General features: G+C 38.8%; 1 protein-coding gene across 3 annotated transcripts in view; it reads left to right on the forward strand.

Moving 5' to 3' along the window:
- TNR (tenascin R) overlaps nucleotides 1-26,177 on the forward strand; it is a 497,168-nt gene that overhangs the window by 38,514 nt on the left and 432,477 nt on the right. The gene's annotated exons all lie outside the window — the stretch shown is intronic.

Consider the following 26,177-nt stretch of genomic DNA (forward strand, 5'->3'; position numbering starts at 1 on the left):
TCACAAGTTCTTCTTTTGTTGTACTTGTGTTTTGGTCTGTGACCACAAATAAAGTATTATATATAAGCAACAATGTCCATCCCTTCAATTTTCTTGTTGTTACTGGTCAGCTGCAAAATCAGAGACCATTGTTCTTTGTTATTAACTAACATTCAAACTGTCCAGATATTTTCTTCAAGAGTGAGGCATGAATACATTTTAGTAGCTGATACCCACCAGTTATCAAGGACCATTAAGCAATCAATCAAGCTGTACAAAAATCTTCCTTATATAAATGAATGTAGTAAAGCTAGAGCATCTTTCTTGCTGATATTGCTGCTCAGCAAAAATCTCACAATAAAGCAGGGACGTTTTGCAACTTATTGCAGAGTAAATATTTGTGCATGACATTTTATACAGAATGGGGTAACTTAATTTCCGCAATTTGGGGAGGAAAAATAAAAGACCTTTGTATATTTTATGCTTTCCTTCTAGGGCTTGAGCAATATTGTAACAAGTACTGTGTAAAATGTTCCTCAAAGAAAATGCATGAAACACTGATTTTAGATGTTCCAGACCTGAACTGAAAAACACATGTTTGAGATATTTTAATCCAAGTGCAAAACAAAAATGGGACTGTTTTGTTCCATGTATTAACTTTTGGCAGAAATGTCTATCTGGGTTCAGTTCCAAGTGGGAAGAAAGACACTGGAAACATGGTGACTGCTTGGAAAGATGGTTTAATGGTGGACAGGACCACATGGGTCCTGGGCAAAAAAAAAAAGCACATGGGTGAGAGAGTGAGAGAGATTTATAACCTCTGTTGGGCTTTGAACTTGCTTCCTATTCCTGTGGCAAGAAATGTATCCTGATTGGTTATCAAACTCCCATGGGGCCATGCAGGGGGAGCTTGGATGAATCTTGCTGGGTGTTCCATATTAAGCAGGCTTGAAACCCTGCATTCCTATTGGACTACAGAGCGAACTATCTGATTGGACAGCCAGACGGTTGTGATTGGCGGTTGTGAGAGTCTACCGCAATTGGAGGAAACCAATCGTGGGAAACTCAAAGCGATGTCATTGGCAGCCTAAGCCGCGGCTAGCTCTATAAAAAGAGCCGCCGCGAGCGCTTGCACTCACTCAGATTTAGCCGGTAATAAAGAGCTGTTGTTCACTTATTCTGAGTCTCTCATCTCTATGAGCCCAACCTTCCAGACTTAACACTGGGTGATGTAATCTTCCCAATTGCCATGTGGTGAGATGGGTAGAGGGCTAATCCTATCATGCCCTGAGGGCCATGTCTTAATCCCATCACCCTGGAGCTGAAGCGGGGGTGGGGGGGGTGGGGGGGCAGGGAGCTGCAGGGAGCTGCTTTGCCTTTTAAAACATGTTTCTCATTTTCTCATCCAGGGAAATACAATATTCTGCCTTTCTTCTAGGAGAAGGGTGGGTGCTAACTTTCTACAAACAAAAGGAGGCTGAGGACATCAGCATCTAGATGGAGCATCAGCATCAGCATCTAAATGGAGACAGGGGAGGGAGGGGGAAGGGAAGAAAGGAAGAATGGTCCTGTGAAGATTGGGGTGTGTGCTGATGAATTAAGCCACACTGGGACATTTATGTTGTAAGTGGTTGCTGAGGCCAGGGAAGATGTTGGGAAGATGAGGGGCAAGTGGGCCATTGAGATATTGTCATGTCAGAACCTCAGCAGGATCAGTGATGCTGGATAAGGAGAGGAGGAAAGATAGGAAGATCAGGAAAAAGGTTGTCTGTATATATCATTCTGGGATCTGCTGAGGGAATGAGGGGAGAAGAGTTGATGCATGCTAGCTTAGCTCTACCTGCCTGTTTGGAATTTCCTGTCCACAACCTGGAACAGTCAAGGTGATTTGGATTTCAATCAAGTATGGCTGATCCAATTGCAGCTGAATCTTCAGAAAAATCTGGTTTGTTATAGAATTGAAACTTGTCACACTGTGTGTGCCCAAGGATCGCGAAGAACTGGCATTCAGAAAATAGTACAGGGAGAAGATGTAAAGTCTACGTGAGGTTGAGTTTCGCTATGAGACAGTGGTTCTTAATGTTTGCTGAAGAACTTTAACTATACATATAAAACTCATGACATAGCCCATTATTATTATCCCCTTATCAGTAGGTGGAAACAATCAAACAAAGCATAAATTCTAGCTCAGTCCTTGACATCTCCTTTAGACGATTTCAAGATTGGACCGAGAAAGACCCTGCCTGGGATAATGGACATTTCATTATTTATTTTGCTATAGAAGTAGAATGTATGATCATATAGTGGGTCAATTTCAGTCCCGCTCTCTCTTGAGAAAGACCAGAACCACAGAATACCAAAAAGATAGGAAGTATGACAGGCAAGTTAGCATCCTCAAAAACTAGTAATCAAGTACAGCCAGGTAAGCAATAGCTTGTACCATCATGGACAGATAGATCACCACAAGGATAAAGTGATAAGGTCACCTTCAAACCAAACTTCTGGTAGTTTCTCCAGAGCCTTATTGTAACGAAATTTCAGAAGGGTAACCTGGTCTTTCTTAAGAATATTTCTTTTGGAAGAATACTTTCCAAAATTGACTCAAATGAAATTAATCCTTTGTCTTCTCTTTTTTATTTTATAAGATTTGGTGAGAGTTGCTGCATTGAGCTTCTGCTAATATTTTAGCAGAATATTTTTGAGGAAAAAAAATTATTACAGTTGTGGAACTGCTTTTCTTTCAAATAACACAATGCAACACAATATAACAATCTTTATTTCAATCAGAGACTAGCATAATACAAAAGCACATTCTCCAGATTCATGGGGAGATATTGCTTTAGGTTTTCATGAAATGTTTCCAGTGGGCTTTTTTAAAATCAAATTGCTGATCACAGCATTTTTATAAATGGTTTGATTTTTATTGCCATTATTTCTTGATGATTTTATTTTTATTTCTTTTGTTGTTGTTTTTCATTTTATTATTTGCTCACTGCATCCAGTTCTTCAAAAAGCAGCAGAAAAGAACAAATCAGAGGAAAAGCCGGACTGTTCTCTTCCATAAGTTCTAAGGGGTGCCTGTTCCCTCTCTCTGTGGTGTCACTGCATGGTTTACAGCAAAGCGACTGAGGAATTCTGGGAGTTGAAATCCACAAGTCTTAAAGTTGCCAAGGTTGGAGCCCCCTGGTTTAAAGAACAATTCCCTGAGTGATTAGAAAAGGAATGCAAAACAGGGGCCTCACTTGTGGGAAAGGATCAAAACTTGCAAGATGGCAGGTGTGATGTCATGATCCAAGCCAAGACCCTCTTTTGTTTATGGTCATCATAATAACTCACCTGCCATTTTGCAGATTTTGACGTCCTTCTCCCAGAACCTTTCTTGTCTTCTCCTTCCTACCAATCTGAGTATTGACCTACAAGAGGTGTCTGTTATCCTGAACTTCTCCTTTCCACTTAGTTTCCAATTGTCCTGTCCTTCCTGAATGTAGATTTAACTTTATATGCAGGTATCCACATCACCTTTGCAGTAAGCCCTCTTCTTATATCTATTTGGCTGCTTTTATTTAGTTATGAGAGGCTGATAAATATTGCAGTATAAGCCATTTGCATCTTCTGGCCTCTCTTAATTTCCTGGCAAGGTTCAGCATGCTTCTGGCCATGGAGATCTTTTCATCTATTTGAAACAATTGTTTTTAGAGATCTGGAATTTACCAGTTCAACTATTATCAAGCAGATTTTTGTATAAGATCGAACAAATAGCCTTTCCCAATTTGGTCTTCACCCAAAATATTGGACTGCCCAGCCCAAGACAGCATAATAACTTGGAATCATGAGAGTCATAGTTCAATATCTGAAGTACTAGGTTGTGGATAGCTGATTTATTTCCCCACTTTGTAAAGGATTCAATAGAAAATGGTTCACAAATTTATATTTGTATGCCAAGGCAGTAATTTGGGGGATAAATAGAAATCTTTTATTATGCATAAATATTAACATAATCTTGTTCCTGATGCATTTTATGTTACTGTAGTATGAGCCATGCATCTTTTAATATATTTGAATCTAATGTAAACTCTATAAAAAAAGAAAAACATTGCACAATGTTGTTTTCCTCCCTGTCTCATGCAGTAGATATAACCAATGACCCCTGAAGTTTGTCTTATAGATTTTCCACTTAGGAGCATTTCTTCTATGAAAACAAAACAAAACAAAACAAAAAGCCCTGTAAATAACAAGTGTGTGTTTACGTGCATTAGAAATGCAGAGTTGTTCCATTTGCATTAGCGGGAACATGTGACTGGGTGATATAATTATTCTTCATTTGTCTGGCTGCTTGGAATTTGAAAATTGATTGGCTAGTCGATAACAATGCACTTGGACATGAAGCACTGGCTGCTGGCAGAAGAGGGAATTTGTTGTGTCCCTGGTTACAGTAGATTTTTAATTAACACACCAAGATCCATTAAGTTAAAGAGCTTGCTGCTTTTCTTCCCAGTGCTCTTGGCTCTTACTGGACTGTTTTGAATAGCACCAGTACTGCTTTATAAGGACCTTAGGAAAACGATCTATACTTGGCACACCTACTAAGTACCAGAAAAATAAAGCCATTCACCATTCATATCTCATTCATATTAAAAATAGTCTGACTTCCCATGATTTCCATATCCTTGGGTTCAGATTATTTTGTTGTGGGAGCAGGTAAGTTTACTATGAGAACAAAACAGCCAAATAATTACTCAGAGCAGTAAATTCCCATGTTCTTTTTAACCACATGACAATCCTTTGAAAAAGGCTAGGTTAGAGATAATGACTACCCCATATCATCCAGTGAGTTCAATGGCTGAATGAGAATTTGAAGCAGCCTAGTCAGTAGTAGTCAGGGCACTGGACTAGAAATCAGGAAACCATGAGTTCTAGTTCCACCTTAGGAATGAAGTCAGCTGGGTGACTTTGGCCTTGTCATTCTCTCTCAACCCTAGGATGAAGGCAATAGCAAACCACTTCAAAAATCAGGCTAAGAAAACTATGTACACCTGTCCTGGTAATTGCCAGGAATCAAAATTGACTTGAAGATACCCACAAAAATATCTAACAGTAGTCAAGTACCACAAAACCTGAACCATCCTGGATCTTGGATCCAAGCAAGGAAAGAAAAAACAGAATGAATGAGTTGTATGAGTCTTTGTAGAACTGAACAATTGACAAAAAAAGAGCATTTGGGCTAGCTAGCCACTTACTGGGTTCATGTTAAATTATTTTCACTGTTTAGACTGGATGGATGAGCATGAGTTTCTTCATCTCTAATCTGAATAACAGATACTAAGACCTTTGGAAAATAGTAGGATAACGAATGCCTTGGAAAATACTGTATAATCAGTGCCATGATATGTCTATACCTACAAAGAGTAGAATCATGCAAACCATAGTATTTTCTGTGACAATCTATGGAACTGAAAGTTGAACTTCGAAAAAACAGGCTAGGAAACTATTGATGCTTTTGAAAATATTGATGCTTTTGGTGTTGGAGAAGACTTCTAAGAATATTATGGAAAGCCAAGAAAATAAACCAATGGACCATTAAATAAATCAACCCAGAGTTCTCACAAATGACAAGACTCAAATTATGCAAAGACCAGTTCTCAGGAGAAGGCTCTAATAGTGGGAAAGGTGGAAGGAAAAACTCAAAAGACAAGGTTTGGAACATATCATCATGGAGGAAATCTATCTATGTGGTCAGTAGGAGTAAAAAATAGTTAGAGGGCATATAATCAATCAACCAAAATCAAATATGGCAGGATTTTGACCAGAATACATCACACCAGCTCTTTGCAAAAATGACTTTAGCTTTTTTGTTATTCAGTCTCCTGAAAAGATTATTCTTTTTAATTGTTGAGGTAAAAGAGTATTTCCCAATTTTCTGACACAGTGAAAATCAAATCAGACAAGACTTTTCCCAGGGATTTCTATTTGGGAAATATATGGAGCAAATATATGGAGCAAAAGAAATTAAAAAGTCCATCAGCAGAAGGTAGATATATCTACTCTCAAGGTATAAATATGCTAGCCAGGAAGTGTTCTGGAAAAGCCTTCTTCTGGAAAAGAATAGAACAAGGATTAAATGGTTTCTGGAGTAAAGACCAGGCTTTTTTTTATTGTTTTATATCTGCAGATGTTCAATTTAAAAATGGAGTGACCATACTGCAACACTACTGAGTGCAGTTCTATATAAATTAGTGCTGTTCTATAGAAATATCCTATAATACCCAAATCTGGAGAAGTAGATAACAAGACTGCCCTTTCCCCAGACCTGCCAATATATATTTTGTTGCCAGGATGCTAAAGGAACATTCCTCAGTCTGCTTAATGTAATCCTAATTTATTACATCCTATAGAGTGGCACAAACAAAGAGAAAGAGAGAAATGCTGCACTTTGCATTGCACACTGTTGATAGATTTTCCACAAGAAAATGCTTAGCAGTTGATGGACAAACGAGATACATCTAAAGAGCCTCCCTCCCTCCCTCCCCACCCCCACTGTCTCTCTCTCTTTCTTTATTTTACTATTCCTATCAAAAACATCCCAGTTCTCTGTAGCTTTGGTTACCAAACTTATCTCCTGTTTTTCACATTTCTAATAAAAAGGCCATAACTACTATAGGGGAGCAATAATAAATCTGGGGAGTATAATTAAAACCACTATTGATTTCTTAACTTTCGGAACGCCTTATCTCTGGTAAACTAGAAGGTGAAAGGTGGGATAAACAACCCCCGGAATGTAAGCTGTAAACAGTTTCATTTGCATGACCTGAAAGCTGCAATACAGAAAATGGGAAGGGGATAGGGGGAATGACACTATCATTTGTCATTAGGCTGGATGTTCAGAATGTGAACATTGAATATCCAATTAATGTTTGTTCTAGAAAAGATTGGCATGAAGTTGATAGAACTGACTTTGTCATACCTTATATGAGGATCAGCTATGAACTCTCTTTTTCTATGCTCCAGTTTATTGTTTAAATGAAAACCATTTTCAGGTACAAATATTGCTTCTTCATTATGCACTTGCTTTTAAAGTGGCCACTCTTTCACCGGTAGTTGCTAATCAGGGATGTATATCCATCAAAATAAATAAATAAACATTACATGAATGCTACAGAAAGCCATTGCTTTTACTGAACATGACAGGTTATTTGTATATTGCACCTTACTCATAACTATAGATCCTTGACGATTTAGGAATACAGAACAATTACAGGAGTTTTTAGTGACTCAGATCATCAAGCATCTGTTTTCTAAGATGACCAACTGGGGAACTTTCTGAGGAAAGGAGTTGGTTATGCTTGTGCTTGTGTACGGCATTAAATGTTTCTGGTTTTTAAAGCTTCATTACTGGAGACTAATATTAATAATGTATCAATTGTATATGCTGCCCTATTCCCAGCAACAATTAAAAACAAGGAACAATACCAAAACTCAGAAAGCAACACAAGACAAAAGAACGAAGATGGTGAAGATCTCAGGAGGGGATTGAAGACAGGAAGAAAGGAGCGCCAGTCATTTTTGTCAAAGACCTGGGTGAACAGCCATCTCTTCAGGAGCTTTCAAAATACCAGTAAGATGAGAGCCATTTGAATCTCAGGAGAAACCTCATTCCTGATGTCTCAAAAGGCAACTGGATTTTGGTTTTCCTTGAAGAAAACTGAACTGAACAGAACTGAAGAAAATTCTTGGACAAGAAACGAAAAGTCTTCAAGTCAAAATAAAGTCCAGTTGCCTTTTGAAAAAGCAGCTTTGGGACAGCCATGACTTTGGTGACTGAGAATTTCCATAGACACTCGTTCCAGATGGCAGGCACTGACAGAGCAGTGTTTCCAGGGTCCAAATAGAGGGCATCATTAGATGGAGATATCCATCTGGTTTCCTTTGCAACACTATGGACATTATTTATCACTGAATTCTTTCAGGATATCCTCTCAAGTTTATTTTGTTTGGTTTGGTTTGGTTTGTCAATTGCTTACAAGATAATAGGTACCGTGTTTCTCCAATACGCCTCCCCCCATAGGAAGACCCAGCTTGTTTTCTAGGCATAACATGAAATTAAGCCCCTCCCCCCAAATTTAGGCCTAGTTTAAAACATGCAAAACTGGGGGGGGGGAAAGGCAGGGGGGGAAACTTGCCAGTAGGAGTGCCCCATGGGCAGCTACGCCTCACCATCACCTGCTCCTAACACCATGGTGGAGCACGGAGGGCTCCCTTACCCCTCCTTTACCCGGGTCAGCAGGTGGGCAGCATCAGCATGGATGTCCGGCAGCATTTCAGCCGCTTTTCAGGCCTCCGTAGCTTCCACGGTTCCCACCAGTGCTGGCACCTGTCTCGCCAGAGCCGTCTTCAACAACAGCGTCTGAGTAACTCCCGCTTTCCCCCATCCCCATAAAAACAGGAAAAATGTTTTTTTGAGGTACCTGGGAGCACCACGCGCTGCGTTTTGGTTTAATCCCGAGCGGCTGGATGGGCGTGAGAAGAGCCAAGCGAGTGTCTCTGCTGCTGCTACCCTTGATGCTCCAGCCTCGGGCTCTGCAAGTTTGCAAAAGTCCCAGTGGGCAGCCCGTTCCTGCATTCCAAGCGCCCAGGCCGAGCTGCAGCTGTCCCTCTCTCACCAGTGCCGTCTCCAATAACAGTGGCAGCAGCAGTGGGAACTGTGGAAGAGTTTCAGCCACTTATTGGGTGGGGGAGCTGCCTCCATAACTTCCACAGTTCCCACCGCTACTGCTGCTGTTATTGGAGATGGTGCTGGTGAGAGAGGGACAGCTGCAGCTCGGCCTGGGCGCTTGGAATGCAGGAACGGGCTGCGCACCGGGACTTTTGCAAACTTGCAGAGCCCAAGGCTGGAGCACCAAGGGTAGCAGCAGTAGAGATGCTTGCTCAGCTCTTCTCACGCTCACCCAGCCGCTCGGGATTAAACCAAAATGAGTGCGTGGTGCTCCCAGGTACCTCAAAATCTTTTTTTTCCTGTTGTTACGGGGATGAGGGGAAAGCGGGAGTGACTCAGATGCTGTTGTTGGAGATGGCGCTGGTGCGCGGAGGGGGGAAGAAATTAATTCACCTCCGCAAAGATGTCCTAGCCATTTTTTCGGGGCTCAAAAAAAAATAAGGCCTGGCCTTATTTTGTGAGAAACACAGTATAAGTAATAATAGGTATAAGTTCCCTCTCTGGTCCACATCACTGGATTGCCTGATGATCACAACTCCTAACCAGATCCAAACCTGCTTCGCTTTTTGAGATCAGCTAAGGCCAGCTAGATGCTGCCCTGTGGTTCTAAACACACTGTCTCTAAAAGAGATTTATAGAATCATAGTACTGTGGCAATTAACCATTGGTCTATTGCTTTTCCATGAACATATAAACATATTTTTTATAAATAACAGCACCACTCCTACTTTGCATTGGACTGCGTTAAGAGGAAAATAAATGAACTAATCCAAGATTTCCCCTCTCTCTGCTCCAATGGGGAATAGTGCTATTTTTTCCCAAGCTGAGCTGCTTTATAGCTTGTATGGTCTTCTGAAATTCCCAAACCTCTTCCTATCAAATTGGAAGAAAGAAAGATGCAAGAAGGATGGCATAGCAAAGCACCCCAGGAAATGTATTTTTCCCAAAGGCTCAATAAATCTTTAACAAATTACGTTTTGCAGGTCTATTGTCATATAGCAGCTTTCCAAATGTCAATGTGTTCATTACATTTATTACCAAGCCCATATCTTTGAAATATTTTGATGTTTCCCTAAAATTCTCCCAACTCATGGTCATTTAAAGTAAGAATTCTACTTTTGAAGCAAGTGATCTAATGGCTATCATATTTTAGCACATGATGCATTTTATGGGAAAGTAGGCTTTCCTGTTCATCTAAATCATTTGGTTTCACTTTCATTGAGTTTTTTTTTATTGGAGAAAAATATCCCCAGCCTATTTTTTTTAGTAATATTTCTACTTTTGCAAGTTCTATCTGTTTCACTCATGTTAGGACCCCTTGATAATTTTGACTATTTTTTATGCATCATTTCTAAATCTCCTCTTTCTCTGTGTATATATTAAATGAAAGAAGCATTCCATTCCAAATACAATTATATTATCTGCTATTCAGAATCATATTCAGCTACTAACTAGCATTTGCTTTTTTCATTACTGGGGGTGGGGCAGGGGAGAAGACAATTCATTAGAGTTTGAGACCTCACCCTTTTGTGAGTGCTGGTCAGTTAAGATTTCATCCATATATTTCTTAACAGATAATCAGAGTTGGAAGGGACCTTGTAGGTCATCTAGTCCAACCCCCCACCCAAGCGGGAGACCCTACACCATTTCTGACAAATGGCAGTCCAATCTCTTCTTGAAAGTCTCAAGTGATGGTGCTCCCACAACTTCCGAGGACAAGCTGTTCCATTGGTTGATTGTTCTCACTGTCAGAAAGTTTCTCCTTGTTTCCAGGTTAAATCTCTCCTTGTTCAGTTTCCATCCATTATTCCTTGTCTGGCCTACAGGTGATTTGGAAAATAGCTTGACCCCTTCCTCCCTGTGGCAGCCCCTCAAATATTGGAAGACCGCTATCATGTCTCCCCTGGTCCTTCTTTTTACTAGACTAGCCAAGCCCAGTTTCTGCAACCATTCTTCATATGTTTTAGTCTCCAGTCCCCTAATCATCCTGGTTGCTCTTCTCTGTAGTTTTTCTAGAGTCACAACATCTTTTTTGTAATGTGGTGAACAGAAACTGGATGCAGTACTCTAGGTGTGGTCTTACTAAGGCTTTATAGAGTGGTATTAGTACCTCCCTTGATCTTGATTGTATCCCTCTGTTAATACAACTTAGGATTGCATTAGCTTTTTTGGCTGCTGCTACATATTGCTGGCTCATATTTAGCTGGTTGTCCACTAGAACTCCAAGATCCATCTCACAGTTACTGCTATTGAGCCTGGTTTCACCCAGTCTATATGTGTACTTTTGGTTTTTCTTGCCTAAGTGTAGGACTTTATTTTTCTCTACATTGAATTTCATTTTGTTAGATACGACCCAGTGTTCTAGTCTGTCAAGATCCATCTGAATCTTGAGTCTATCTTCTTGGGTGTTAGCTATTCCTGCCAGCTTAGTATCATCTGCAAATTTGGTAAGTTTCCCTTCTATTCCCTCAACTAAATCGTTAATGAAGATATTGAAGAGTACTGGGCCTAAGACGGAACCTTGTGGCAGCCCACTGCTTACTTCCTTCAATGTAGATTTAGACCCATTAAGGACTACTCATTGAGTATGATTTGCCAGCCAGTTGTGAGTCCATCTAGTGGTGGTGCTATCTATTCCACTTTTTTCTAGCTTACTAAGAAGTAGGTTTTGGTTTACTTTGTCCAATGCCTTGCTGAAATCTAAATATATTATGTCCACGGTATTTTTCTGGTCTACTAATTTAGTCACTATATTGAGGAATGAAATGAATGAAAGATTGGTTTGGTGTGATCTGTTCTTAACAAACCCATGCTGACTGCTAGTTATTACTTTACTTGTTTCTAGATGTTGGCAGATCTGTTTTTTTATTATCTTTTCCAGTATCTTCCTGGGTACTGATGTTAGGCTGATTGGTCTATAGTTTCCTGGGTCTGTTTTTTTCCTTTTTTGAAGATGGGAATCACATCAGCTCTTTTCCAGTCCTCTGGTAGTTCCCCGGTGCTCCAGGATTTTTGAAAGATATGGTGCAGTGGTTCTGGGATTACTTCTGCCAGCTCCTTTAAAACTCTGGGATGTAATCCATCAGGCCCCGGTGATTTGTGTTCATCAAGATCAGACAAGTGTTCTCTTACTATTTTTTTTTTTTTTGCTTAAGTTTTATTTCTGGTCTGTCTTTTACGTTTATGTTTTTTGTGGGTTGAGCTATAGTTTCTTTTTGTGTGTAGACCAATGCAAAGAATGAGTTAAGCAGTTCTGCTTTCTCTCTGTTACCTGTTACTTCCTTGCCGTCTTCTCTCTTTAGTGGACTGTTTCCTTGATTTTTTAATTGTTATTTATATGTTGGAAGAAACTTTTTTTTATTATCTTTGACTTTTGTTGCAAGTCTTTGTTCGTTCTGAGCCTTTGCTATCCTGACTTCGTCTTTGCAGATTCTGGCTATCTGCTGATATTCTGCCTTAGTTGTATGTCCTTCTTTCCATTTTTTGTATTTGTCCTTTTTTTCTTTCAATTTGCCAGAGAGATCTTTGTGTGGCCATTGTTAGGAATGCCTAACAGCTATTTGGGTTGGAAATATATAAACTAGGATAGACATTTTAATACTGTATCTTTAAGAAAATGCAAAACTGTAGTTGGGTGTGATTTCTCAAACGGCCATAAGATGGAGCCAGAAACCTGGGTTGTTAATCTTCATCTTAGTCTCAGAAGACAGTGTGAGTCAGTCTCTATTTCCTTCTGTTCGAGAGTTTTGCCGTTCTTCTAATTGACTGATATTCTTGGATGTGATGTAAGTTTGTTACTGAACTGTTTTTGACACTGGAAATTGTCATTGAATTATCCCTGGACTAAAAACTGACTGATCTTACCTGTGAATGACTTTGGACTGCCTATTTTGAACTTTGCTTAAACCTTTATGGAAAGTAAAAACCTACATTTACTGTACAGTGTATCTGTGTGCTGTGTGTGTATTATTCAAACACTACTCTCAATACATCTCCCTGTATGTGCTCATTCTCCTAACGGGGAATTACCTCAACAGCCATGCTGGTTTTTTCTTGGATTTCTTGTTTTTCTTTCTCAGTGGTATTGTGCGGGTCTGGGCTTCTATGATCATACTTTTCAGAGTTTCCCAAGATTCCTGAGTTGTTTTCCCCTTTAGGATTTTCATCCATGGAATCTTTCCCAAGTTCTCTCTGAGTTTATTAAAATCAGCTCTTTTAAAATCCAAGACTCTGGTGTCATTATGTTGTTTCTTGTGTTTGTGTTATGTTGAATTCTAGTATGACATGGTCACTCTCACCCAAAGTTCCTGCAGTTTCAACTCCCTCTATCACTTCTTCTGTTTGTAAGAATTAAGTCCAGTTTGGCTGTCCCTCTAGTTTCACCCTCTACCTTTTGGACAACAAAGTTGTCAGCGGGGTTGGTTAGGAACTTATTTGATTTCTCACTTGGTGCAGAATTAGTTTTCCAATTGATATCAGGATAATTGAAGTCTCCCATTGCTATTGTTGTGTGTTTCCTGCATATGTTTGTTAATTGGTTGGCAAAAAGGACATCTATTTTTTCTGCTTGATTGGGTCGCCTACAATATACACCTATAACCATGTCATTCTTTTTTTATTTTATATTGACCCATATGCATTCTAGGAGGTTTTTATCTTTGGTTTCAAGCATTTCTGTAGCAATATAGTGCTCCTTTACATACAGTGCAACTCCACCTCCTCTTTTATGGGGTCTGTTGTTTTGGAATAGTTTGTATCCTTCTACCAGTATGTTCCAATCATGGGTTTCACCCCACCAAGTTTCTGTTATTCCAACTATATCATATTTAACTTCATGTATTCGTAGTTCGAGTTCACCCTGCTTGTTCCCCAGACTTTGTGTATTCGTATATTGGCACTTGAGATCTTTATGTCTGACACTGTGTTTCCTGTCTACATAACCTGTGTTGTGCCTGCCTGCCCCTACTTTCTTGCCAATTGTTTGATTAATGCACATGGTATGGCACTCACTATTAAATGCTTGGTTTTGGTTGACAGCAAGGTTGATAATCTTACCTGCACAAACATATATTTTGCATGCACTGGTATCCTTATTAATTTTAGGTTGCATGGGACAGAAATGTTCTGTATCCATTAATTCTCTGTCCCCACTGTTCAGTTTATATGTTTATCCAGGAAATCTGCAAATTTAATGCCAAGCAACTCAGTCCCTTTCTTTGATGGATGCAAACCATCTCTTTTGTACAGTTTTTGATTGGACCAGCTGCAGACATCATGACTAATAAAACCAAAGCCTTCCCTTTGATACCACTTCTTTAGCCAAACATTAAACTCTGCTACACGCTGGCCTTTCTCTTTTTGTTCCTTGTATACTGGTAAAACCTCTGAAAAGATAAGCCTACAGCCCATATTATTAAGTTCATACCCCAAGCTCTGGAAGTCTTTCTGAACAGAAAGTACATCCTTCTGGGATAGATCATTTGTACCAAGATGTATAATAGCATCAACATCACAATCCTTACTGGCATTCTTGACTATCTTAAGAATACGCCTCTTATCTCTGCTAGCAGTAGCACCTGGCAGACACCTGACCTCTTTCAAAACCTCCATATCCTTTCCTAAATTTACATCCCTTACAATTGAGTCCCCAACCAGAAGGTGGCTTCTCTTTTTGGATGTCTTGATCTTCTTGTGTGACTGGTGCATAATACCTGATTCACACTTTCTCTTTCCAAAGTAAGTTCTTCTTCTAGGACCATGATCCCTGGCTTATTTGAGTTATCATTATCACAACTACCTTGACCTGTCACTTTAGTGTCCCTATTAAGGTCAGCAAGGGCACTGTTATGCTGGGACACAGCAAAAGCTTTGTGTTTATGGTCCACAACTCTCACCCTGCAGATCCCACGGTTGTCCATACTGCCCTTTTCCTATAGGATCTTTGTGTTAGTGGAGGCTGGTAGCATGGCAGCTCAATAGATAGCTGGATTGGGCACCTAATTTCTGCTTGGAGAGCACAGATTAGAGATTCTAGATAGGTAATCTATCCATGTAGACTGGTAATTTTTTTACAAAGAGGACAGTATCCAAATTTGAAAAGAGTACTGCGAAAGACAGCTGTAAAGCAAGTATTACACTGAACTCTAGCCAGTCATTTTGAAATAAAATAAAATCACAATCTCAACCACACTAACCTTAAATGTATTATTGGTATTTTTGGTTTATAGTTATATGATTTGCGTGCCATTAGGCATACAGGCCACTATCTTTCTCTTTTGTACTCACCCTCTGCCTCTTCACAAGCAGCCAGCAGCTCCTCCCACCAACCTCTTGAAATTTGAAAGCCAGAATGTCTTGCCTGAGACTTTTTGGCTGAAAAATGTAATATTGTACCTCATTTACACTTTTGTTGCCTATTCACCAGTGGTGGGATTCAAATTTTTTTAACTATTAGTCCTGTGAAACTAAGAGAAAGGGGTATATCCTAGATCTGAATTAAAATGGTCTGATCTTGTGAAATGGAATTGAGTAATACTTACATAAAAGTAAAGGTATGCTTTAATTACATAGAAAGGGATAAAAATATGTCAGAAATCATGAACTGGTGTCATCTGAATTGTTATGGTTCTGTATTAAATTTGGAATTCATTTGTTGGTGCTAAGTTGTATGTTATGCTCTAGTGAAAGATGATAATGAAAGACCAGTTTGGGAAAAGTTGTTTAACATTCTGAATAACTGCAGTTGGGTGATGGAAGTGGGGATGATTTCTTTAGATAACAGGAGTGGAAGTGGTAAGATCAGAGTCATTGAGTCAATGAATGAATGAATGAAAATGTGATTGGTGAGAGTTATTTAGATAATTTCTTTTTGGGTTGTTTTTCAAAATAAAGTTTAAGATAAATCTATTGATATATTCACATAAAAAGGAATAATCTAAAAATGTCACTGTACCTGTTGTTTATGATCAAAGACTGAAAAAACAGTGAAGAATACAAGAGGAGGAAAGATTTCTAATATCCTACCATTATTTGCCAATACCAAGAATGAATATTGAGGGGAAAAAACAGAAAAGGGGAAAAGAGAAAAGTGAGAGAAATGAGAGTGAAAATAGAACAATTACACAAAGAGAAAATACAGATCCTACAGGGTAAAGTGTTAAAGAGAAATTAATCTCACAACAGAATAATGGAATATAGTTGTAAGGAAAGAATATCTGGAAGCTGTTTGGAACAGACTGGACAGAATTATGTTGTAAAGAGCCACAGAACTGTGTGAAATTATGCAAATGAGAACTACAAAGAAGATGTTTTGTAATATGATGAAGTAAAAGAGATTGTAGATGAGGAAAAAAAAATGTAGATGTAAGGGAATGACTACTGCATTAAACAATGATGAGAGAAAGTTACTGAATTATGTGTACAGAAAAAAAAAGAGTTGCCTCAGAGAGAAAGGAATGGTCAATATTTTAAAACACATAAAAAATGCAGAGTAATTTTTTTTGGAAACAAAAAAAAAACGGGAGGGGGGGAAATCAGTGGAAAAGGTCTCTAGAATGAATGAAATTAAAAATGAAGAGGATGATTACATGTGAAACAGTAATGGGAGATTGTTGGAAGGAGTGTATTAGAGATTTCTGTGGGAATAACATTGATTTATCCAACAGGAGAATTGTAGTGAATGCTGTAAATGTTGGTATGTTTTTTTTTTAAAAAAATGAAAAGGAAGTGTTAAAACTTGAACATAATGAAAAATCGTAGGGATGATGCTATGGCTGGATAAATGTGGTTTGCTTTTAGAATGCCTTTCCAAATTGTTTAATGTTTGGATGAAGATGGCACTTCAGTTTGATAGGATGCTATTAAGTGTTCCTTTTTATAAAAGGAACGCTAACAAGTGTGGATGCAAAAACAGAGCAATTTCTTAAGCATGCCTCAGAAGGTGTTGGCAGAATTCTAATTGAAAGTGTGCAAGAAGTAACAAAGCAACATTGGGGAAGTGTAGCGTGTGGCTTTATGAGGAGCAAGAGATATTTACAACACAGTTTTGGTCTTCAGAAGATCAGTAGGAAGAAGGCTTATATATTTGGGAGTTTAAAGAAATGATAAAGTGAACTTAATAATGGAGTATCTACATGTATATGTAATTGAAGTTTATGCAATTTATGAACACATGCAAGACTCAGGTAACTACAAGGGACTTGGGAGTTTCAAAACTTTCTCACAGTCCAGGTTTTAGTTGTGACAAGTTTGTCTCTATTGGCAGTTAATTGAGCCTTCTTCCTCTCCCACCCTTTTAAGGCAATTAGCTCCAAAAATGGATAAGTTAAACACAGAAATATGTCATCTAGATTTTTCTGCTAGAGAGATATATGTACTTTACTTTTTTATAATTGTGCTTTATACCTAGGCAGTCTCTAATAAACAAAGCTAAAGACATCATTTTCTCAGTATGTACTCATGCCACCTCTCTTAATGCTCCCATCAAACTAAAATCAATAACAATGGGAAGGAAAATGCATTTTATTACAGAGTATTGGCATCTTTTTTTCCTCTGGTGATGTAAATAGTAGGATGAGGACTGCAATTCAATGTGAGGCAGAAGCAGTATTGTTATTATTGTAAAAAATATATCACTTAGTGACAGAGGACATGCTTGACACTGAGAAGGTCCCAGATTTCTCTGGATCGAATTCACCCCAATCTAATTAAAGAGTCTCTCCCAGCAAAATGGAAGACATCTAGGAGCCCACATCAGCCAGGGTAAGCAGTGGTGCACAAGAAGAACAAAGGGTGCTATAAAATCTCTACTCTTTTTATGAAGGCCAGAGGGTTTATAAATTATACATTGTTTGATTTATACTTCAAAGCAGCAAAACCACACTCCCTCCTCCCATGTTCCTACCCCAACCTCCCTCTATGAGATGGGAAGGGTTAACAGTGAGTGACTGGACCAAATTCACTCCATGAGCGTCTGAGGCTGAGGAGTTTAATCTGTGCCACACTCACTCTAGCTTTCTTTAAATTATATGTTCAGGTAAGATATTGGTAGAATTATGTCTGAACAGAATTCTTATAAATATGCAATTCTGCCTAAGAATCTGCTTTATTTTTCTTTTTAATTATATTTAAGAAACAGAAAAATGATTCATAAAACCACACAGGTGCTAAACAAAATTAGCTTTACATATATGTCTAGATCACTTTATGCAGTAAAATAGTTAATATTTAAGCAGTTTAATACAAAATAATTTAATATAAAATATGTGTAATATAAAATAATACACATAATATAATAATAATACAAGTAGAATATGCAATCCAAGTCTCTAAACAATCTCCCAAATAAAGCTCCAGTCAGAGGCTCTCTAGCTTAATATCAACTCAAACTCAGAGTCACTCTTTAGTGTCATGCAGGGATTGTTCTGAGGTATAATGAAGCCTCTTGGCTTTGCACTGAGTTGTCTGCATGCAAAGCAGATGCTTTCCACTGTCTGGAATTTCCAATTTGGCAAAGCAACAGAGGAGCATTGGAAATCCAATCCTCCTCCTTGCCGTCATCATCATCAACATCCTCTTCATCAATCACCTGCACTGGACAGTTGAGAGTGTATCCATTTCTTTTTCTGAAGATTCCAAGCGTAATTCGTAGACCCTGGTAAAGAATTCCCTATCATGTTGATAGAACTATGCAGGTTGCTTCTTGCAAGAATTTTCAGAACTGCACAGTCCCACCAGAAAAGAATTGGTGTTCTGCATACCTGAACACCAGGACCTACAAGCAGACGTTCAATAATGGAAAGCTCTAAATCAATAAGCTATTAACAGGGAGGTAAGAAAATAAAGCAGCATAATATTTTCTGAACAATTCATGTGTTAATGGAGACCAATAGCCAATGGCTATTCTTGCCCTAATGATTTTGTTGCTCTGTTTTCTAGGCTGATGCCAACTAAGCCTAGTTTGCACACAGCCCTTAAAAAACCCTGGGACCTCTTAGTCAGGTAATTGATGCAAAATGCTGAGGTGAAGGGAAAAATAAAGTCAGACCCTCATTCTTCACTCTAGCAACTGGTTCATGAGAATCAATACTGAATAAACGCTAGTCAATTTTTCAACAGATCCAGTTACCCTGAAACAGGTATTTGGCTTTGGAGGAAATCTCTCTGGATGCCAATGGGACATAATGTCTAATATAAACCTTATACCAAGGAGATGATGTTTTCAGGACTGTCCCTTTTCTACTTGGCAATTTTCTCCTTCCCCTCCAGATGTTGTAATTTATATTTACAAAAAATAAATCCTCCCTCTTACATGTAAAGGCAACCAGTCTGACATAACTTGGCCTTGAATATCTCTCTTTCATTGTTTTATACTCTTCCATCATCACTCTTGGCTTTTCATTTTACTTCTATTTCAGTCTCCCTAAAACGAGTCAAAAGAACAGACAGTAAGTCTACCCATGCTCCATCAAGAGCAACTACTCATGCTAGCAACAGTGAAGTATGAGGGTGGAGGGGAAGCTCTCATTCCTATTCAGCCTAAAGAGAGCATTGTTTCTCTCAACTCTATAGTTGAGTAGCCTTCTACCTCTAGTGCAATGAGCACATACTTGTCTGCATAGAAACACACATACACACGCAGAAGCTGCCTGTGGTTAGTACTCAGAGCCTTGATACTTGTTACTGAACCTTCATACCTTTCCCAGCCCATTATTCAGGCTAACCCAGAACACCATCTCCTTTTTGATGGACCATTTCATTTCCCTCAGTCTTGTGAGGAGACATTGCAGGCAAAATTGCTTTCTCTTTCTTGTGACTGGTTTCTCTGATCTCTCTTGTAAGGTGATGCTCAAGACGTAGGGCGGTGAATATAGAGTCCATTTACTGGACAACTTTGCCCAGTCTCTTTTTCTCACTTGATCTACCCCATGGGATCCTTGCTGTGGAGATAAAGCAGCAGGAAGAAGTGCTGTATACACTGCCTCCACCTGCTGCTAGAAACTGCACAGGGGGAAAAAAATGTCAAAGAAAGGAAGAATCCCTCCTTAGTGGATGGTGCACTTTTTAAAACTTCACATCCCCCCCTCGAACAAACCTTTAGCCATAATCATTCTTTTCTTTTTAGTGCAACCTTGCAGTAATGTCAAAGTGAAGAACAGCTAATTGAGAATCAGAAATTAATATAAGGCTACTCCAACAGTAGAAAGGCAAACAGGAGGATAAACACAGGACAGCTGGTTGACTTATTTTTGGTAGAAAAGGATTTCCATGGATATTTCTCTCTCTCTCTCTCTCTCTCTCTCTCTCTCTCTCTCTCTCTCTCTCTCTCTCTCTCTCTCCCACACACACACACACACACACACACACACACACACACACACACGGTTCAATACAATCTGTTTTCTAGAATGACAAAAGAGAGGCAGCTGTCATTGTTCTTCCCCAAAGCCACCATATGGATCATATCACATCCCCGGTCCCTTCTGTCCCCAGGAGGATGACACCAACAACTTCCTAAGTTTGAAAGAGAATGATTGGCCCAGGGTCTCCTAGCTGGCTTCATGCCTAAAGCAGGACTAGAACTCACAGTCACCATGCAGCATACCTTTGAGAATAGAAATGGGGGAAAATTCTTCCCAGTTTCCCTCAGATGATGTCACAGCAATCTCTAGGAGGAGGGAGGGAGTTGCAAAAGGGGTGAATTAAAGTCCTGGTCACACACACACACACACACACAAATGTTGCTTTTCCATGTGCTGCATGAAGGATGGCCTCATATTTGCCACCTGTAGTGTGGTTTTCAACTCAGTGTGAAAAAGTGACAGGCATTGCCCAGTAGAAACATGGCTCTTAGACACTGAAAGACCATCATAACGCGACATGAATAGAGGAAGGTAAAGAAGAGGAGGAATAAAGGGAAGCTCAGATATATTTCGTTTTGTGGAAAGCAACTGATCTATAGAAACATTTTCAGTAGAAAATAGGGAAAGTTAGTAGGGGTGTTTTTGAAGCTGTATGTCAAGAGCCACAATGTTCACTCTTGGAGGCCATTTAAACAGAACACTAACTGGGCTCTAGGGGCACATTGTAGTCTAGGTTGTATAAATTTGCCTGGAGGCATCTGTCAAATGGATCATCCTAAATCGCTGCAGGAAGCTAGATCAGAAGGCCATTAAGAGTCCAAGTCTACTAGGCAGTTTATTTACAGCTTTGTATATTGTAGTTTTATCCCACCTGGTGTTCTCCAATTGTGCTTGGACTTCAGCTCCTAGAATTCTTAACCAGTATGGCCAATTCTGAGAATTAGATTCCAAAGAAATCTGGGCTCATTATGTTGGGGAAGGAAGTTTTATAGGAATGGGTGATGGAGCACAGGATTCCAGTTCTGCAACTATTTGCTCATCAATTGTCATGCTGTGAGGTTTGCAGGAGAGCAAATGGCAGAGTCTGGCATGGTTGCATAATTGTAGCTTATTTATGGCACACCAGCATTTATTCCAGGTTTGCAGGTTGCCAGGTGCTAACTTTTGTTTGAAGCAGGACCTGCTGCTTTCTGTTGGGTATGCAATAGACAGGCCATTTGACTCCTCTCACATTAGATAGGACACCTTCACTTCTTAGCTAACTGGCTAAGTAAGCTTTTCACCCCATTTGGATTCAATAGGAAAGGGTGTGCATTAAATTCAGAACGAATAATTAAATCTTGACCTGTACACAGTATTGCAAGGTGATGATCAACAATGGCATAGTCCCCTTCACAAGAAGAGATGCCCAAAGAGTTGTATATCTCAGGTTCCCCACTTCAGCTACAGAAAAAGAAGAAGGTTTATTCTTTTAAAATTGGAAATCCCAGAGGACTTGGGGAAAGTGGGGCTGCCATTTCCCTAATAACTTCTGACAAAAGCTTGGAACAACCAAGAGGATGCAGCAATCCACTAAAGAGATGGCAAGGAAGCAACAGGCAACAGAGAGAAAGCAGAACTGCTTAACTCTTTCTTTGCATCCGTCTTCATGCAAAAAGAAACTATAGCTCAACCCACCAAAAACATAACTGTAAAAGGCAGACCAGAAATAAAAGTTAAAATAAGCAAAAAAATAGTAAGAGAACAACTGAACAAGGAGAGATTTAACCTGGAAATAAGGAGAAACTTTCTGACAGTGAGAACAATCAACCAATGGAACAGCTTGCCCTCGGAAGTTGTGGGAGCACCATCACTTGAGACTTTCAAGAAGAGATTGGACTGCCATTTGTCAGAAATGGTGTAGAGTCTCCTGCTTGGGAGACTAGATGACTAAATGGACTAGATGACCTACAAGGTCCCTTCCAACTCTGATTATCTGTTAAATCTGACCTTGATGTACAGAATGATTACAGGCTGCTAAGGCTAATATTCTACATTTTTTTGTATAAGCCAAAGATGAAGATATTATTTCTCTTTCGAATCTTTGTATAATTTTGCAGTGGTAATTTGGAAAGTTCTCTCAGGGTCTTTCTGGAAATACTATGAGATTTGGAGTGGACCAGCATATTTTGTGATCTATAAGTAGTCCTTGACTTACAATGATTTGTTTAATGATGGCTTGACATTTAGGCAATGTTGAAAAAAGTGACTAACAATCCATCTTCAACGCTACAGCTGTTGTACCTGCCCCGCGGTCAGGTCATAATGATTGCAATTCGGGTACTTGGCAACCAATTTGCATCCATGATGGTTCAGCATCTTGCAGCCCCATGATCATGGTTTACAACCTTCTCTGCAAGCAAAGTCAGTGGGGGAAGCCAGATTTGCTTAACAACTCATTATTCATTTAAGAACTGTGTGATTCACTTCATAATCATTGTAAAAAATGATCATAAAATTGTTTGGTTACACGATGACTCGCCTAATGTTCATTGCTCAGCAACTGAAATTCGGATCCCAATTGTTTAAGTCAAGTACTACCTGCATTTTTTTTAAAAAAAATTCTTTGTAAGTTGCTAGACTGTATCATTGTGATTTATCCTTCCTGAAACAACTTGCCTTTTAATATTTAAAGTTAAAGGGAATTTACTAGTTTTCTTCTCTTTAAATCAAGTGTGATTTTGCTTACCTCTGTCGAGAGTCTGTCTCTCTGCTTCATGGTCATACTTTTTCCCCACTCTTGGCTTGGTTGATCTGTTGCAACGTCTAATGCAAACTTAATTATTAGCAACCCAGCCTGGCATTTTAATATAGTAACACTAGTCACAAAGGATTGTATACAGTATGTCTGAATTTCATGAGAACAACACGTACAGAAAGGATGTCTATTTTTGTCTTCTCCATTGCATTAAAACAAATTCTGTTGCTAAAATTTTCTCCAGTGATAAATATTCGGGTATATGTTCCCAGCTAGAGCCAATAAGAAAGAAAATTGTTGGTTTTAAAAAAGGCTTTGGGCTAGAATGTAAAGAAAAAGCAAAACCACTCACACTGTTAAGGCTAAAACTACTGCCCTGTGCATATTTGCTTTTGACAGTTGGAATCAGCAGGATTTGCTTCTGACTAAACAATATTCAGGCTGGATACCTCCCTAAATCTCTGGAATTCATTTGTTGCTACAGCTCTCTGGAAGGCTGCCAGCCACTCCTCTGTTGGAGACCCCTGACTTCACAGATGAGCTTTCATTTGTCACTTCCACCATATCCTCAGGATTCATTAGCGAGCTAATCAGTTTCCTCTCCCTGACATCTGATTCTATGCAGTGGCATGAAGAATGCGCTATGATCGTTTCCTGTAATTGCAAATGTACATGCCTCCCCCCCCTCCAATTCTTTTCTGGCATTATCCATGGATGCTGACTACTGAATATGACAAGAAGAAAAAGCTCAATTTTAATCAAGATCATGAGATGGAAGATATGTATCACACAGTGGTTTTCTCACACAGAGAAAATTAATGGCTAGAGAGAGCCTAATGGGGCACCTTCTTTCATAGACTCAGAAGGAAATTCAAAGTCTCTATTTTGCTTTGAAGGTATTCTCTATTCCTTCCTCTCCTTTAGAGTGAAGTGTGGCGTCTCACTAGAAAGCAATACAGTTGAAAAATACAAAATGAATATAAACTCACAGGAGAAAAAGAATGTCAGGTTTCCAAGTGATGAAATCCATTTAAAAAGAAAAGAACAAAGGTCATCTTCCAATACCATTTCTTTTATTTAGGAAAGTATCAAATTGGTAAAGTCCATAGTAATTCAGATCTGACATAACCCGGAATTACCCCACAATACTAAAAGTTAGAAACAACTCCCCAAAGGGTAATTCAACGTTGCTTGATGTCATAAATCTCCACCTCAAGGGGCCCAAGCATGGACAGCTCAGCTCGTTTCCCACAGGAAGAAAGATCACCTAGCCAAAACAACTCTCTTTATCTCTATTTCCCCCCCTTAGGAATGTGGCAAGCCGGAAACCCTTCCCCCCATGACTGCCACAGAGAAAGTAAGAAAAAGAATATATACTAAGCCTAACTAAAATGGCTACACATATGTCAATTTCGGGCTTGACAAATAACATATTTGGTTTCATTAATATAGTGCCAGTGGTACTACTTATGGCAAAAAACACTCCAGCCTTGCTAAATAATATCACCTATGATAATATCATACTGACATTTATTGGAAGGAAGTGTCCAATGTAGGCGCAGCTTATGGAAAACTGTTGGTGTGTTGGTGTGGCTATTTCCTGCTATCAATTGTCCATGAAGCATGTGTTTCAACATCTACAACATTTTCCATCCAATTTTGGAAAGTTTTGGTTTCAGAAAGCAAAATGTCCATGTCAGTCTTACTGTGAACGGGAAGATTTTTCAACACAGCTTCTTTCCACTTTGGGCCCGGCAAAATGGTAACCTCCACAAGGTTATTGCCAAAATCTGAAGAATTAAGACTCTTTTCATTTCAAACGTTGTCCCTGAATTATGAAGGTAACTTATTATGTCTCAGCACCAAGAAAACAAGCTTAGATAAATTATATACAACTGGAGATAGCAATCAGAATAGTTTGATACACATATGCATGAATACCACACAAACACATATACAAACACGAACACTAGGGTAATTATTTACTAAATACTATTCAGTAAAAAAAAATTCTTGAGTTCTTAAAAAGTTTATCTCTAACACTATAATTGACTATAATTCCACCTAATTAATTACACAAAAATGTTTGGCTTCAGAAAGGCAAATTTAAAATATTATCTAAAATGGCCCCTTTCTCTCACATAATAGAACTTTGCACTTTCGGTAAATGGAACAGCTTCATAGAAAGGCCCAATGCAGTCTTCCAATACTACAAATAAATTTACTCCAAGGAGAACTTGCCTCTTTCTGTTTTGTTTAGTCCTCTATTCATAGAAGCCTACAACAGAATGAAACAAAGTATTTATTTATACCTTCATTTATACAATTTATAAGCCACCTGATTCCCAGCTGCTCCAGGCAGTTAACAATTAAAGTAACAGTGTAAGTCTGAATGAATGCATTTTTGTTAGAAGATTTAAAGAAAAGCAGCAATCAAATATTCATTGAAAATTACATGTTTTATTGTGGTTAGGAAAATTATGATTTTAATCACTTATGTTCACTATCTTGTCAACTGATTCACAATCTAAATATATAATCATTTTAGTTGTTTTTCTTACATTGTACAGTAGAAGCAGGAAAATGAATTCATGTTGATGGTAAATTATGAGTATTGGCAGTCCTAAACAAGTATATTCATGGGCTCTGAGATAGAAAGAGAACATATAATTCCTTGACATCAACCTTAAGTATCATACACAAAAAGAGTAAAATATATGTCTTTATTTTCAGATGTTTTCCAAAATCTATCAAAAAACATTGAGGTGAATAGATAGCAATACTATTTGGGTGAGTTTGAACCTTGATGAGAAATCTGTTTGTAAGGATTGTTACTGTAATATTTAGAGTAACCTTAGGAAGCAGCCTCTACACATATTAGGTGAAATCTGAAGGGGCCATAACTAAAGGTCAACAGGTTAGAAAAGGCTATGGTAACATAGACCAAATTCTGTAAAGGCAGTGTGAGTAGCTTGCCAAAGGCCAGCCAGTGAAATTGGTGGCAGAGGATTTATTCATAATTTCTTGATTTGATTTTTGTAGCTTCCAGTTCTGTAATTGTAGCTAGGTGAAAATCTGTCAGCCATTGAAAATAAAAGTTACTCATGAAATTGTTCCTCACTTGATGGCTATCAACAGACCCTTCTTGCCTTCCAAACTGTTCCTTTGGGGGAGGGGGAAGAATCCTGTTGCTACTGGTAAGTCTTCATGGTTATCAGTTTATGCATCTTGCTCTGAATGATTGTTTTACACAGAAACAGCCACGGGCAAGCTCATGGGAGAAGTTTTTAATCTTCTCTAATGTCTATAGAAAACTGAACTCCCTTGAGGCACAGGGAAAATACTTTGTACAAGCAATCTTATATAGAAGATGGCCAGCATCTAAGAGCCA

This window comes from Pseudonaja textilis, chromosome 3 (assembly GCF_049901715.1).
Source record: "Pseudonaja textilis isolate UNSWEBS1 chromosome 3, rPseTex1.2, whole genome shotgun sequence".
In the NCBI taxonomy this organism is placed as follows: Eukaryota; Metazoa; Chordata; class Lepidosauria; order Squamata; family Elapidae; genus Pseudonaja; species Pseudonaja textilis.